Source organism: Polypterus senegalus, chromosome 8 (assembly GCF_016835505.1).
Source record: "Polypterus senegalus isolate Bchr_013 chromosome 8, ASM1683550v1, whole genome shotgun sequence".
In the NCBI taxonomy this organism is placed as follows: domain Eukaryota; kingdom Metazoa; phylum Chordata; class Cladistia; order Polypteriformes; family Polypteridae; genus Polypterus; species Polypterus senegalus.
The window spans coordinates 8,714,237-8,730,413 of NC_053161.1; the positions used below are offsets into that span (position 1 = coordinate 8,714,237).

The 16,177-nt window shown below is 36.6% G+C and overlaps 1 protein-coding gene across 4 annotated transcripts in view; it reads left to right on the top strand.

Annotated features, from left to right (window-relative positions):
• Positions 1-16,177, top strand: part of LOC120533747 (lysine-specific demethylase 7B-like) — an 80,503-nt gene that overhangs the window by 13,884 nt on the left and 50,442 nt on the right. The gene's annotated exons all lie outside the window — the stretch shown is intronic.

Here is a 16,177-nt window from a genome sequence, read left to right on the forward strand (position 1 = left end):
GTGTGTGTCTTTTTTTTTAAATAATAATGATATTTCCTCAGTCACACAACTAAATTCACCTGTCTTAACTTAAGGACTTTCTGGGCATGACTTTGGTTGTTTTTTAAACAAGTTGTCTTCCAAAAGTAGCTATGGAAAAAGTAGCTACCTTCAGCCTTGTGTTTTTAATCTCAGTTTTTCTTGTGACATTTCTATTGGGTAGTGTTTCCTAACATACTGGGGAAAGGGAGTAATGAAATTTCTCTGTGAACAAAGCAACATAAAAACGAATTGCTGCTCACGTTTCAACATTCAACTCCAAAATAAGTGTGATTTTTGCAGATCTTTGCAGTGGTATCAGGAGTTAAAGATGGTGGTTTAGACTCTTTCAGCTTTTCTTAGGGGGTATCCTTTTAGTAGCTGATTTACAGGAAAACCTGTCTGTTTATATTGGGGTAATGAATATTTAAAAAGTGATAGCATTATGTGAGTGAATTTGCCCTGGGAAACACTAGTGCCCTCCTCCATAATTGATTTCTGGTATAGGTTTCATACAACTTTAATTGGAAGAACTTGGTTCAGATAATTTATGGATTGTCTTAAACATTTAACAACCTTTACAAATTTAAAATAAATATAACCCATTTTTATTACACAAATACAGGGTGGTTGAAAAATAACTGAACAATTTCAAAATATCATCCAGGCAGTATCATGTAAATGTACAGTCTAAATCAATTTATAAATGAACTTAAAATTTTTTCTTAATGTTGCAAATGCATCTCTCCTGTCATATGGCACATGCCAGATACTTTGTTAGAATATCCCTGTTAGTGGTTCAACATGCACCAAATCTGAACAAGAGACGTTACTCGACATATCCCTAACCCAAATTCTGTATGTTCTTATGGTAATTCATTACTTAGTAATATACTTTAGAAAGTGTTACTTTTTCCCTCCCTTTTTTCCTTGAACTAAGATCAGTTCTGAAATCATTAGGAAAGTAACGGAGGCACTGCTTGCTGTTACTTTCCTAATGAAACACTTTTTTTTTTCTTTAATCCAGAATCCATCAAAAGAAGAAAATTGGGATATTAAGCTATGAAAATTTTTTTTTTTTTTTTTGTTAAAGCGATTTTCTTTTCCTTAAGTAGCTTGCTTTTCTAGCCTTCTGTATTAGTTGCATAATAAGCAAGTAGTTTCCTCATTGCCATGCTGCTCTGGCTATTGAAGAATGTGCTGTGTATTTTTTCCTGTAGCCTGGAGATTTTCAGTCTGTTCAGAAGCATGTGACTTGACCTACTGTGTGTGAATTTCTCTTTCCAGCTTTATAGAATTCTACATTTGTAGATTATTTAATTTCTGTTTGTTTTTCTTTTTATTTGAGTATTCAGTGCATACAAGTTGTGAGCTGATACCTTGTAGGTTGAGGAGCTGAGTAGGAACTCGCATTGTAATTTGACTAGTTGAATTTAAAATATTCTTTTATAATTTTTTTTACATAAATTGTCAGTTCGGAATGTAAAAAAAACTCGGAGAAAAACTTGGAGACAGACTGGCTGCTTTAGGAGATGGGAGTAGAAGGTATAATGTCAGAATTGAATGCCTGCCGGAGAATCGAGAAAGTTTAAACCCTGTGAAATTCGCAACTGAACTTTTTTCTAAAATAATCGGGGGCGACTTTAAAGCAGAATCTGAGATAGCAGCGGCTTACAGCGTCACGCTGATCAAACGCCGTCAGACCCCGACCAAGATCTTTTATAGTTCGTTTTGAACGATTATCATTTAAGTTAGAGGTGATGGAACTCCTCAGAAAAAAGGAAGATATTATATATGAAAATAGCCACATTCGCGTCTTCCCTGACTTCTCTCCAGCAACAGCTATTAAATGCGCAGCCTTCTACAACATTAAACAGCGGTTACGGCAAGCCAGCGTCAAATACGGCCTCCTGTATCCGGCAAAACTGAAAGTGGAATGGCAGGGTCATTTCTATGTTTTCGCTAGCAAGGAGGAAGCAGAAAATGAATTAAGAAATGGCTCTACCTAACTTCCAGTTTTATTACTGGGCGGCAAATATACAGTCGATAAGAACCTGGACACAAATAGAAGAACATATACAGGCATGGACCGCAATAGAAGTAAAATCCTGCAGTACTTCTTTGTATTCCCTGCTCTGCGCTCCAATAAACACACATTATCGGCAATACACTAATAACCCAAATGTGCTCCACTCACTTAGAATCTGGAACCAATGTAGAAAGCATTTTAAGACGGAGAAGCTTCTTTCTGTGGCACCCCTGCAAAAGAACCACCTCTTTCAACCCTCACAAACATATGCAGTTTTAATATCTGGAAAAATTTGGAATTAACTTGCTTAGAGATCTTTATATAGACAACGTCTTTGCATCCTATGAACAATTACATTCCAAATTTAACATTCCAGCTACAAATTTCTTTCACTATCTTCAAATCAGGAACTTTGTTAAACAGAACCTTCCAGATTTTCCTCATCTTGCACCCTCATCCACGCTGGAAAAATTATTGCTCAATTTCAAGGACTTAGACTCCATCTCTACAATATATAAAATCCTTTTACAATCCCTTCCTTTCAAAGATCCAAGAGGACACTGGGAAAATGACCTCTCAATTAATATATCAGAAAAGGAGTGGAAAGTAGCAATGCAGAGAATTCACTCAAGCTCCATATGCGCAAAGCATACAATTATACAACTCAAAATTATATATCGAGCACATCTGTCTCGACTAAAACTCTCCAAAATGTTTCCAGGGCATGATCCAACCTGCGAACGTTGCAACCAAGCCCCAGCCTCACTAGGTCACATGTTCTGGGCCTGCACCAAATTAACATTATTCTGGACAAAAATTTTTAATTACCTCTCAGACAGCCTTGGACTCACAATCCCTCCTAACCCATTAACAGCGGTGTTTGGAGTTCTTCCAGAGGGTCTTAAAGTGGAGAAAGACAAACAAATTGTTATTGCATTCACTACACTGTTGGCACGCAGACTTATTCTGATAAACTGGAAGAACCCAAACTCTCCTCTTTTAAGTCAGTGGGAAACTGATGTGTTATATTATTTAAAATTGGAAAAAATCAAATACTCAGTTAGAGGATCTGTACAGACTTTTTTCAAAACATGGCAGGATCTAATCAGTAATATTTTGAAATGAGTTTATAAAGCACAGAGAATTTGTTGATTTAGGTATTTTTACAAGCCTTAAATTTTACACCGTTTGGCTTGCTCTCTCTCTCAAGGGTGGGGATCGATCTGTTCTTAGCAAAATTCTTTTTTTTTTTGTAAAAACTTGATTGCTATGTATTGATTGTAATAAAATTAATAAATAAAAAAAATAAAAAAAAAATTTATTTGATAGGCCTAACATTTATTTAAAAGTTAGCTGGAAATCCTAATGTTCATTTTGAGTTAAAACGTTTTCAGTTTTGTTATTTTTGAAAAGCTAGTGATCTACTTATAGACACTTGGACTTAACATTGCCTAATATGATGTATTAAGATTGAAGCAATCATATGTTGGTTTGGATTTTGTAAGATCACATGAGCAACAGACTGACGAAGTACTGCTTGATGCAATGTGTGTTCCTAGAAATGGAGCCTTGTTCTTCAAACTTCATTTTATGTTTATTATTTAAAGTACTTTGTTAGCACAGTTGGAATCCTACTTTAATTAGGGACCGTACACCGGAGGTACCAGTTGCTACTACTATGGCCAGGCTGCCTTTTTTTTTTTTTTTTTAATTCTGTCATTTTTAAATAATTTGGCAAATGAAAACCATATTAACTGAAATGTTGCAAATAAATGATTTTATCCAAGATGTTTTTTTAAACTAAATTTAGTTACTTTCGCACTGTGCTGTTACATACCTTCCCTGTGTTTTTCTCCCCCCCCGGAAGTCTTCACTAATATGGCACTTGCCAACATAGTAAAACTTGCTTTATTTACTAAAGCTGTGTAATGTGGTTTGTAAAATGATTGATCATAGAATGTAATTGTTTAGGAGAAAGTCACTCTTGTATTCTTCACTCTGAAGTCCTAGGCATCCTTTGCTACAAGACTTGTAATTTGCTTATCCAATACCACTTCTGGTAATGTAGCTTTTGTCCTCCCTCTCAGCCTCATTCGTCCACTTCTGTGTTGGGGCACTTCTTCACCCAGTCATCTTCTGCTTTTGAATTTGCATGCCAAAGCCAGTCTTAGATCTGGTGAGCAAGAACAAGACTATCACCTACACACCAAGTATATCTCTGAACTCTGCTTTCATCTTCCTCTCACACCGTCATACTGCATATATTCACCTGCTCGTTCTCATATCTGTTCTTTCCAGCTTTGTTTAATGTTCCACTTCATGAAAACATCACTCCTATACAGCATAGTATTCCACACAACACTCTCATTAACTTTCCCCTTTAATGCCAGAGAGGCTCATTTTAGTGGTTAGAATGTAGGACATCTCCTGAAATTTCTTCTTGGGCTCAAGCAACCGCCTTTCTGGCATTTTATTTTGCTTCCTTAGATTGCCCCGTCACCTTTTTCCTTTGTTTTCTGCTATCTTTTCCTTAATTCTAGTCTATACCTTAGAATTCCACAACCTTGTTTACTTGTGCAATGGTCTCATTGTCCAACAACATACTTGTCCTCCTTATACTTCAGAGACCTTCAGTCTTGGTACATTCTTACTCTCACTTTATGCCTCTGACCAAAAGATATAGCCAAGCAAATTTGTGATACCTAATGCTCACCAGGGATCACCTTCACATTTATTTTTTAGCATGCTCAGATTAACTCTATTCACCAACAAATAGCGTGTTGTTCTTCCTTCTGAAACATGGTTTTGCATGCAACAATTTCTTTCTTTGTGTTTAAGGTGTGGATTCTTTTCAACTTTTGTATATTTCGATTGAATACTTGACATGAAAATATATGTATGAAAAGGTATTTTTATAAATGTCTTTTAGTACCATACTTGTATACTATTCATGGGTTTTAATTTCACATTAAACATGATTTTAACAGAAACCTGATTGAAGCCAAAAAAAATAGTCATGTGAAGCTGAGGAATTATGAGTTGTCACCTGGAGTCAAACAACCTATTTATTTTTTGCTTAGGCACCTATGAAGATCTATGCAATAAAATTTACTTAATATAAGTTTTCTTGACTTTTTTTAAGAGAGAGAACGAGAGGGGTTAGGAGCATATGCTGATACAGCACATTGCCACACCCACCACATGACAAACTAACTCAGGATCCCAGATTAGGACCCGAGTGTAGTCATGTCAGCACCTCACTAGTTCAGATGGAGTGGAACAGTGTGAGGTTTTTTATGGTGGCTGGAGTGCCTATTCTGCCACCAACCCACAGGTTTTTCCTCTGCAGGTTGGAGGGCCTACACGCAAGGCTGGATGCAGATTAATGTCATACCCAGGACGGAGAAATTGCAGTTTAAGGGCCTTTCTCAAAGGCCCAATGAAGTAGAGTCACTTGTGGTATTTATGGGATTTGAACTGGCAACCGTCCGATTACTAATGTACTGTAATACTCAGCAGTGATAAACCCTGCCTTTAGTTAATTGGATTACATGGATTGATTATCTGATTTGCTTACCAGCTTGTGCAAAAGCATTATTTATATAATTAATCTTATCTTCAATCAAGAGCAAAATGAACTTTGTTTGCAAACTAAGGCCATCTAATGTACTAGTGTGTATTAGTGTTGCTCATTTGTTAAGAGAAATGGATGACACAAAGACCTGTAAGGATTGGTGTTAGACCACCTAGCCATAAGGTTTTGTTTAATTATGGCCAACTGTTATATAAACTGATCTGGGGCTTTAAATTTTAAGTATAGTTTATAAAATTCTGGATTAGAATGTTTAAAAAGTAGCTATACTGTCCTGTTGAACCTTTTAATTTTATCATGGTGATGGTATTAGAGAAATAATGAGTGCAAATGAATTTCATGCAACTACAAAAGAACAATACACAGAAAAAGCCACCCTTATTTGGAGTGATCATAAGAAATGTAGTGATTTACTTCATCAGGTAGAAGTACATAATAAACAAGAATGATTGCCTCAGATATTGGAAATATTAAAATGTATGTTTCAATTTAAATGTTGACAATCTCATATGACAAATGTCAATTACAACTGAGAATATTACCACCCTCTGATAAAGGTGTATAGAGGGCTAGATTCCTAGTAAAAGATCAAAAGTCAAAAACAAAATCCTGTTGATAATCACTGGCCTTGACATAGTTTAAAACAATACCTTTATTCTTCTGACTCTGGTCCTTTGAGGACTTCGACAGTTGGTAACGAATCGCTTACTTTTTCACAAGGATTTAATTTCATGCATGTAGTATGATCAAAAATAGCTGTAAATTGTGTTTGTTTTTGAGGTCTAGAGGGCCATAAACAGGGTGAAACCCCCAAAAAGCTTAGCCAAACAGTCATACCAGTGACTTAAGAAGCCCAATACTAAGAATAGAATAGAAGTGAAGTGATTTCAGTGTGTTTATAAGTAATTCTTAAAAAAAAAAAACAAAGGGACCTTTGTAGTTTTTGGCTTAATATAGTCAAGATGATGATTGGTGCGTAGATAGTTGCCCAATAGCGAGACGTGTTGCTGTCATTTATGTATGTATGTATGGATGGATGGATGGATGGATGGAACTGCTCTTAAATTTTTATTAAGAAGAAAAGAAAACCTTTTTAAACTGAGGAAAAATATACCAATAACTATCTGTTAAGGATCTCTTTGTATACCACGTTGTTAGTTCAGCAGTCCAGTTGTAATATGACCAAGCTGTGCATTGAGTTTACTTTTGAGAATGCAACGTATAATTTTGTCCAGGAGAAAAGCATTGTTGCCTCAAATCAATGGTAACCTTTTGTAGGGTGTGTCCCTGAGACTTATTGTCATCGCGAAGCAAAGCCTTACTGGAAATTTGAGGCATTTGAATTGAAATGGGAGATCAGAGGGTATAACGGTGATGCGAGGAATACATTCAGAGTGTGGCGCTCTGCTGTTTTTTTGTGTAGCTACCTTCACACAGCTTCTCCACTACTTTATAAGCAAGCACCATATAAGGCCGTTGTTTCTGCTTTCTTTGCGGTTCTGTACTGTTTTATTGTTCGTTTATTATGATTGTTATAGTTATTGTGTAGCTATTCGAGACTTACTTTACTGTTCAGTTACCCATTTCCTTTATTTAATCCGCGGCTTGTACACTATTTTTTGTTCGTTTATTACGATTATAAATATTTATCAATTCCCTTCTTTAGCTGACTGCCTGCTCATATAAGGCGTTCCGCTGGTTTTTTGTGAAGCAGCCTTTACACGGCTTCTCCGCTGTTTTATAAATGAACAACATATAAGGCCATCCTTTTTCCTTGCTTTGCCAAGGAAGCTTACTTTTTATTTAATTCACGGGTTCTCCGCTGTTTTATTGTTTATTACGATTGTTATAGCTCTCTTTATATAGCACGTTGTCAGTTCAGCACTCTGGTTGTAATATGACGAAGCGCGCTCACTCTTGAGAATGCAACGTATAGTTGTCCAGGAGAAAAGCCATCTTGCCTGAAATCAGTGGCAACCTTTTGTAGGGTCTGTCCCCGAGACTTATTACTTGTCATCGCGAAGCAGAGACTTACTGGAAATTGGAGACATCTGAATTGAAATGGGAGATCAGAGGGTATAACGGGGATGCGAGGAATACATTGATTGTGGAGAAACTCTAGAGATAGTGTGTGTATTAACTTGTGGATTTTTCTGTGAGTATTTGGTGGCAGCGTGACGAAGTTGCTTCCGCAAGACTGCATTAGCTGTGGAGCTCAGCTCGGAGCATATTCTTTTCCTATCTTGTCAATTGTGTAATGCGTTTTTTGAACAGGTTTGATGCATGGAAGTGTTCACTCGTACTGCGTTCAGTTCACGTGAGCTGCTCTCTTGTGTGATGTTGTGATGTCCACGGCTTTATTTAATGTTGACTAAGACCCGGCACTTAAAAGTTTCTCGCTACAGAAATTTTAACTCCGTTACAAAGTGATCCAAAGTCTCGTCTATACCTCGTGTCTTCTCATTAAACTTGTATCTCGTGAATAAAGTATTCGACGAAGGCATGACAAACGGCAGCGGGAGCATGTCCATAAACTTAATTTAAACTTATGGTTTACACCGTGCTTTGTTTCCGCAATAGCTGCACTTATGAATACGCTTGTATGCGTTTTTCTTCAGTGCTCTTTGGGAGCTCTTCCTTCTTTTCTACGTACTGCGTTCACAGTCAGTTCACGTGATTACGTGGGAGGCGTGATGATGTGACACGCAGCTCCACCCCCCACGGCCATCGAGCTAAAGCCCATTACAGTATATGGAGAAAAATACCTTCCAGTTATGACCATTATGCGTAGAATTTCGAAATGAAACCTGCCCAACTTTTGTAAGTAAGCTGTAAGGAATGAGCCTGCCAAATTTCAGCCTTCTACCTACACGGGAAGTTGGAGAATTAGTGATGAGTGAGTGAGTGAGTGAGTGAGTGAGTGAGGGCTTTGCCTTTTATTAGTATAGACTAGCAAAATACCCGCTTCGCAGCGGAGAAGTAGTGTGTTAAAGAAGTTATGAAAATGAAAAGCAAACATTTTAAAAATAACGTAAGATGATTGTTAATGTAATTGTTTTGTCATTGATATTGAGTGTTGTTGTCATATCTATCTATTTATATATATATATATATATATATATATACATACTGTATATATACACATCTATACATATATATATATATATACATACTGTATATACACATATACATATCTACATATATACTGTATATACACATTTATATATACAAATCTACATATATATATCCACATATATATATATATATTAGGTGGGACTCGATTAAAAAATTAATCCAATTAATTAGAGGCTGTGTAAGAATTAATCTTGATTAATCGTATGTAATCACACGTAAATTTGCCCCAAATCGCAAATGTTTTTTTTTAATTTAAAAGTGTTTTAGTGGGCTTACAGAATCAAATAATAGACATGTACATGAATATTGTAAACTGAAGCTGTTTTAATTTCTGAAAAAAAGCCTTTAAACTGCATTTGAATTCAAAACAGAAACAAAAATATCATCCCTGGTTAAAATTGGGCAGACTTAAAAATAAAGTGGTAGTTTAAGTACTTTAAGTAGATTTTCAGAATAGTATTGTCTTTAAATAATAATAACCAAAATTTCAACATAAAGTGCAGTTTTTCTTCTTAAAAAAATAAGTCAGAAACATAAAAGGTAATTTGACCAACTTAATCTTTAAACTCTGAGTAACCTTAGCCAAAATTATTTTGTACATTAGGCTAAAACAGTGTGATCATTGAACATTTTGTAATTAGATGTAATTAGAATTACTAACGGTCACGGAAGTCCAATGATCCCCAGTAAGAGCCACAAAGTCTGCTTTCTGTAATGCATCTAATTTTGCTTGCTTTTCATTGTGCACAAAACCATGCTTTTATCAAGGCTTTCGGAAGTCGAAATGATCAGTCGTAGGAACGCGCTTTATTCCGACTCTAACATTTTTGTAGCTGTGATGTGTGCATCAGTGTAATGGATGTACCAGGAAATGATGCATTGACAAAAGTTCCCGCTTGCTTGGAATTGAAAGTGTGATTAAATGCGTTATTTTTAACGCGTTATGGAGTACATGCATCGAAGCTTCTCAGCTGTGCTTGTGCTAATAAAGGGAAACATTTTAAAAATAACGTAACATGATTCTGCGTTAACCTAATATTTTTTCATACGTCCCAAACCAAGGAGATGCGAAGGTAAAATGAATCAGTAGCGTACATACTCAGTGCATCCCTCTCGAATCGAACCTCGAATGTCGGCATTAGAGGCTAAGACTCTACAATTGAGCCACAGCATGTGGCTTGTCTATGCGAGAGTATATACTGTAGATAGGGGTATATATATACATTTAAATATATACCCGCGTATCGCAGTGGAGAAGTAGAAGTTATGAAAAGAAAAGGGAACATTTTAAAAATAACGTAACATGATTGTCAATATACAGTAATTGTTTTGTGAGTGTTATTGAATGTTGCTGTCATCAAGGATTTGATTATCATTATTTCTTTCAATCAGGGTCGATTTGTACGATGTGTTCAAGTTACATTCCGTGTTTGTCAATCGTTGTAAAGATGACAGGTTTCATTCATCGATTCGTTTCTTACTGCATCAATAAACAGCTCGTCTTCTTCTTTATCTGAGACCTGACACACTGCATGCACGGGTTTTTTACACTGTCTTCCTTTAGCGGGACATTGACTTTTTCCACCGTGTGCTTTGTTTCCACAGTAGCTGCATTTATGAATATGCTTATCAGACGCTTCATATTTTTTGCTGCCTTTTCAACTGTGTAATTCGGTTTTTGTTCAGCGCTTTTTGGAACTGTTGCTTTTTATCTGTGCACTGCGTCAGTTCACGTGAGCCACTCGGTGTACTTGCATCGAAGGTTCCCAGCTGTGCTGGTGCCATCTCGTGCTATGTCCATAGCTTTATTTAATGTTACCTTAGTCCTGGCACTTAAAACTTTCTCTCGCAGTTTCGCTGAGTTTGTGTCAAACACCACCCTGACCATCTCATCTTCCTCTCCATAAGCACAGTCCTTCACCCGTGAATATTTACCCGTGGCAGTTTGCTATTGGATTGCCGCTGACGGGCGGCCTTCTATGGGCAGGCACTAAATTACAAACGCCAGCGGCAGCCTGTCTATGAACTTAATTTAAAGTGTAGGTTTACATCGTGCTTTGTTTCCGAAGTAGCAGAACTCGCTTCTTATTGTTTCGCTGCCTTCTCAATTATATAATGCATGTTTTCTTGAGCGCTTTTTTGAGGTCTTCCTGGTTTTCTATGTACTGCGTGATTACGTGGGAGGCGTGATGATGTCACACGAAACTCCGCCCCCACGGCGTTGAAGCTCATCTCCATTACAGTAAATGGAGAAAAACTGCTTCCAGTTATGACCATTACGTGTAGAATTTCGATATAAAACCTGCCCAACTTTTGTAAGGAAGCTGTAAGGAATCAACCTGCCAAATTTCAGCCTTCCACCCACACAGGAAGTTGGAGAATTAGTGATGAGTGAGTGAGTGAGTGAGGGCTTTGCCTTTTATTAGTATAGATAATCAGTTATTAAAAACATTGGGAATGCTCACTTTCATCAATTTGTTGTTTACGTCATTGGGCTGAGTACCTTGTGCCATGCAATTCCATCACTGCTTCGTACAGTTGGGAACATGTTTGAAAAAAGGCAGATTGTAAGCAAGTGGCAGAAAAGACAGTATGACCTAAGACTTCCAGAGTTTGGGAGCGCTTTACTCCGAACACAGGAAAAAAGGTGTATTGCAATATTTATAGGTCTGACCTTGTACGGCATGAGAGCATGTCGAAAATGCACAAACATTTGAATAGAAAAAATATTGCTCTGTGGAAGAGGAAGAGTTGCTGTTATCGCTGTAAGTTTATATGTTAATTTCAGCGTCACGTGATACAAATCATAACGCAGTGTTTACTAGGTTAGGTATAATGACATGAATTTTCAGTTTGAAGTGAGGAATAATTTGAGTCATAGTTCAGCCCCCTATAATGCAAAAAAACACTAGCATATGCAACAGAGTTTTGTGATAGGTGACTAAAAAATGTCATTAACCAGTAAACGTTCAGATTTTCACTTGCCATATTTTTTTCCTTTTGATGTGGTCAGTGCTACTTAACATGCTGGTAAACATGTTTAACATTAGCATGTGCGTGTTTACAAAAAGGGTAGCGAAGAAACTTAAGTCCCTGTCTGAGCAGAAAACATTTTTCCCCAGTCTTGGGCAATCAAAATCTCAGTGAGAGTGAATCCAACAGCACATCAACTGTGACTGACAGGCTTATTGCTCATTCAGAGTAAAAACTTAGGAGCGGAATGGAAATGCAAAAGTTCCAGACTAGTTGGTTATTTATTATTTCTATTCATTAATATTTATTTTGAATGTATTACATAAGTGTTATATAAAACCTAGATTAAAAAAAAAATATCTACAAGTAGTCATTTAAAAAAAAGATTTTTTTGGAAATTTTATACAAATAGTTGGTGAAAGTTCCATTTTATTTACTCTGTTTGATTTGAAGGGATTTTTTAAAACAATCTAACTAATTAATCGACAAAACAATCGGTCTGTCTATCATATATGCACATACACATACTGATCGTTGTTTTCATGTTACTAGAACTGACTGGTTGCAGAGTATGATTATGTGTGCATGTGTCTGTCTAAGCCTATGTACAATGATAACTTTGGGAAAAGATTCTTTTACTTACATGTTGCATAATTTTTGGCTTGTCTTTTTATGAGCTTCAGGCTTATTGCTTTTTGTCCAGTTTGGCTCAGTACATATTTCAGTATCCTTCAGAAACCATTTGACCTATGTCTAATGATAACTACTATCGAACTTGTTTAATATTTTTGCAGTCTGTGCTATTTTTAGTTATGGGACCAGGCCTATTGATTTGCAAATTTTTGCACAAGTAGTATGTGAGCTGCATAGTACACATGTACGTATACACCAAGGAATGCTCACACACTTGAAAGAAAATTGAGGATATTGTATCTGACTGTTTGACCTATCATAGTACATACAGGATGATGAAGAGAAAATGAGATCATACACCGCAGATTAGTTCATAAAGGTTAACATGAACAGAGGCTTTAATATGCCTCTGTACCAATCTCTGTGCAGCTTGTTTGCTTGATTTACCATTGTGTGTTTAGCTTTTAAACTAATTATTGAAATTGTTCACTTGATTCAATTTCCTGTTCATCTTAACTCCACATTTACTTGTGTACAAATTAAACCTTATATAAGTTAATGTATTTGATTGTGTATCATTGTACAGTACTATCGGAATGGTTTACTGCAGTATCACTGAAGTGAAATTTACATGGAGGTACTTTTTACACAATTTCCTACCAGTACCAGTCCCCCTAATAATTAAACTGCAGGCAGATTTTAGGTTTTTACTTATTTTTTTTATCAAAAAAATAAATATATATATATCAGCAGAGTGTTTTTGCAACCTTTGTCGATTTTTGTTGGTTGACCTGCCCTGTGGGACATCCTGAAGGTTTGCAGGATCTCTTCGAGGTTGCTGGATATCATGGCTGGCCTGTACACTGGTACTGTGAGTGCTGTGCAGAGTGGAGGCAGAATCTCTGTGTTTTTCCCAGTTCATTCTGGGGTTCGTCAGAGGTGTGTTCTTGCTCCTACTCTGTTCAATGTTTGTATTGACTGGGTGTTGGGCAAGGTCGTGGGGTCCAGCGGCTGTGGGGCATCTGTTGGTGAAGAAGGGTTCACAGATCTTGACTTTGTTGACGATGCTGTGATCTTTGTGGGGTCAATGGAGGCTCTGATCGGGGCACTTGAGAGTGTCCTGGATAAAAAACAAGATTCAGACCTTTAATGACCTCTTGTGCGGAGAGAGTGTTAAACTTGTCGAGAGGTTTACTTACATTGACAGTGAAATTCATGTCTCTGGTGACTCTTCCTGTTAGGTCAGTTGATGGACTGAGAGAGCATGGGGGGTCATGAGGTCGCTGGAAAGGGGTTTGTGGCACTCCCGATATCTATGCAAAAGCACGAAGGTCCAAGTCTTTAGAATCCTGGTGTTTCCTGTCTTGCTATATGGTTACGAGACATGAACACTGTCCAGTGATCTAAGACGAAGACTGGACTCCTTTGGTATTGTGTCTCTCTGGAAAATCCTTGGGTACCATTGGTTCGACTTTGTGTCAATTAAGCGGTTGCTCATGGAGTCATTTAACATTTCTGTTGTATTTCTTTTGGAAAACAAATGTTTAAATTAGTACATAAAACTTTATTCCAACAGTTTTTTTTATATTTTGCTAAAACATCTTCAAGTTTTCTTTTATATATAATTTGGATAGTATATGAGAAATTATAAAGCAGTGGTTTAAGGTTACAGAATACGGAAGTAATTACTCTCTTCACTTCTCCCTGTATAATCTTGTAATTAAACAGATTAATTAACAGTTTAATCTTTCTCCATTTGATGTGTTTTTCATTCAGTATACACGGCACATGTATGCTGTTCAATGAAGTAAACTATACACACCAGTGAGCTCATAATTATTTAAGTTATTTTTAGTGTATTGAATCTTGCCAGAGTTGGCGGAGCCAAATCAAAAGGGCGTCAGCTATAGATACTTGTCAATTATAAACCAGCGAAGTTTTAAGTAGTTTAGCAATATGGTTAATTCATCCAATTTAGAAATCACTAACATGTGTATTGAATATGGAGATAATTTTTAAGCAAATTATTGAATGATTAATTACTGTAGTGCCAGAGGTTATTTACTTGTCATTGCTGGAAGAGTGCATCTGAACAGTGAAACACAGAAATGGCTTATAGGTGATTATCCAGGAAAAGAAAGAAAGGTGGAGTAGTGGTAATCCTACTTGTTTCTCTGGTCATTGTGACACATTTTTACATTAGTTTCAAACTGTTTGTTTATTCTACTAAAATAGTTACATATATTTATATAGCAAAAGGAACATATTGATATGCTTGAGAGTCAGGTGCCTCGGCGTATTAACTATCGACACTCTCGCATACTCCAGTGAATATGTATAAATTACTGGCATACACACAAGAGAAGAGTAGTCTGCCAATGATTTGGGCAATAATTGGGAAAACTACTTGTAGTGTAAACTCTGCTCGCTAATGTGCAAACTGTGGATAACCTTACCAAAGCTCACTTCGCTCGGCTCCTTTTGTAAAGTTCAGAGATGAGCTTCCACCTAAATAAGGCTGCCCCGAAGGTGTCTTAATAAAAAAAAATAGAAAAAAATCAAGAAGTAGGAATCTTGCAAGTAGCAAAACTAACTAATGCAGTACAGTGCTCTTTAGTGATTGTGGCCAAGTAAAAACGGCTGAGGTAAGTAATTAACATGTGCATGTTGGGCTTGCTAATGGCCTGCACTTAACAGGGAGTGCAAAACTGCAGGGGTAAAGTGTATGGTGCTGGGTGAAAGCATTTGCCCATTCTTGATATCCTCTGGTTTTGCATATTTTAAATAGATCGCTAGATATTTCATTAATCCTATCCAATAAATGGCCTCTGACTGTTAGACCAAACACAATATTAGAAAAAAGGGAACCTGAGTGAACACACATTACAGCTGTCTTTTAAATAAACAAAGTGATGATTTAACATTTCTCCAACACCCCAGTACCTTTAGCAATAGATATCAGTCTTTCACATCACTGTCAAGGAGTTTTAGCCTACTCTCCTTTGCAGAACTGCTTTAATTCATACACATTGGTGTTGGGTGGTGAGAGTAAACTGCTCATTTCAGTTACTCAGTTCAGTTACATCTGTATTGAGTTCAAGATAAGATTTTAACCAGGCCACTCCAAAACCTTCATTTTATTACTTATTCGGTTTGTTGACTTTGTGTACTGGGTCAGTGTTATGCTACATAGATCAATATGATTCATTCCATTTTAATTGAACAAACTGGATATTAGTAAAAATCACAAGTCACTTTTAGGTGCTACAGAGTGAACATAGAAAGTTCACATGACTAGTCAGCATGGACACTGAAAAATGAAGTTGTGAGAACATCTCTTCAAATATGTGTAGTCTTCCACATTGACTTCATATACAGGAAGTATAAAATTTCCGTCAAGCAAGAACAATTGCTGTAATAGCTGCATTGTTCCAGACATACTTAGGTAGCATTTCACCTTCTAGAGGTACATGTTAAATCAATTTTCAGTTTCGGCATTATATTAAAATGTTTGCAGAAAATTATGACCTACTTCGCTCAAATGTTTTCAAATCAAGCTTCCTTTAACAAGCTTCATTCTGTTCCTCCAGATGTGGAGCAATAAGATTTGTAGCCTAAAAACTGCATTTATTTTTTCTTTAACAAAATGTCTCAAAGTGCAGCAAAGCAACAACATGTCCCAACACAGATTTCAGCTAATTGTATAATCAATACGATGGTTTAGTTCAAGTTAATCACAAAAGTTAATCAAATAATTATTAACATTTGTGAAAGGTGTATAAGTGCAAACTCTATGG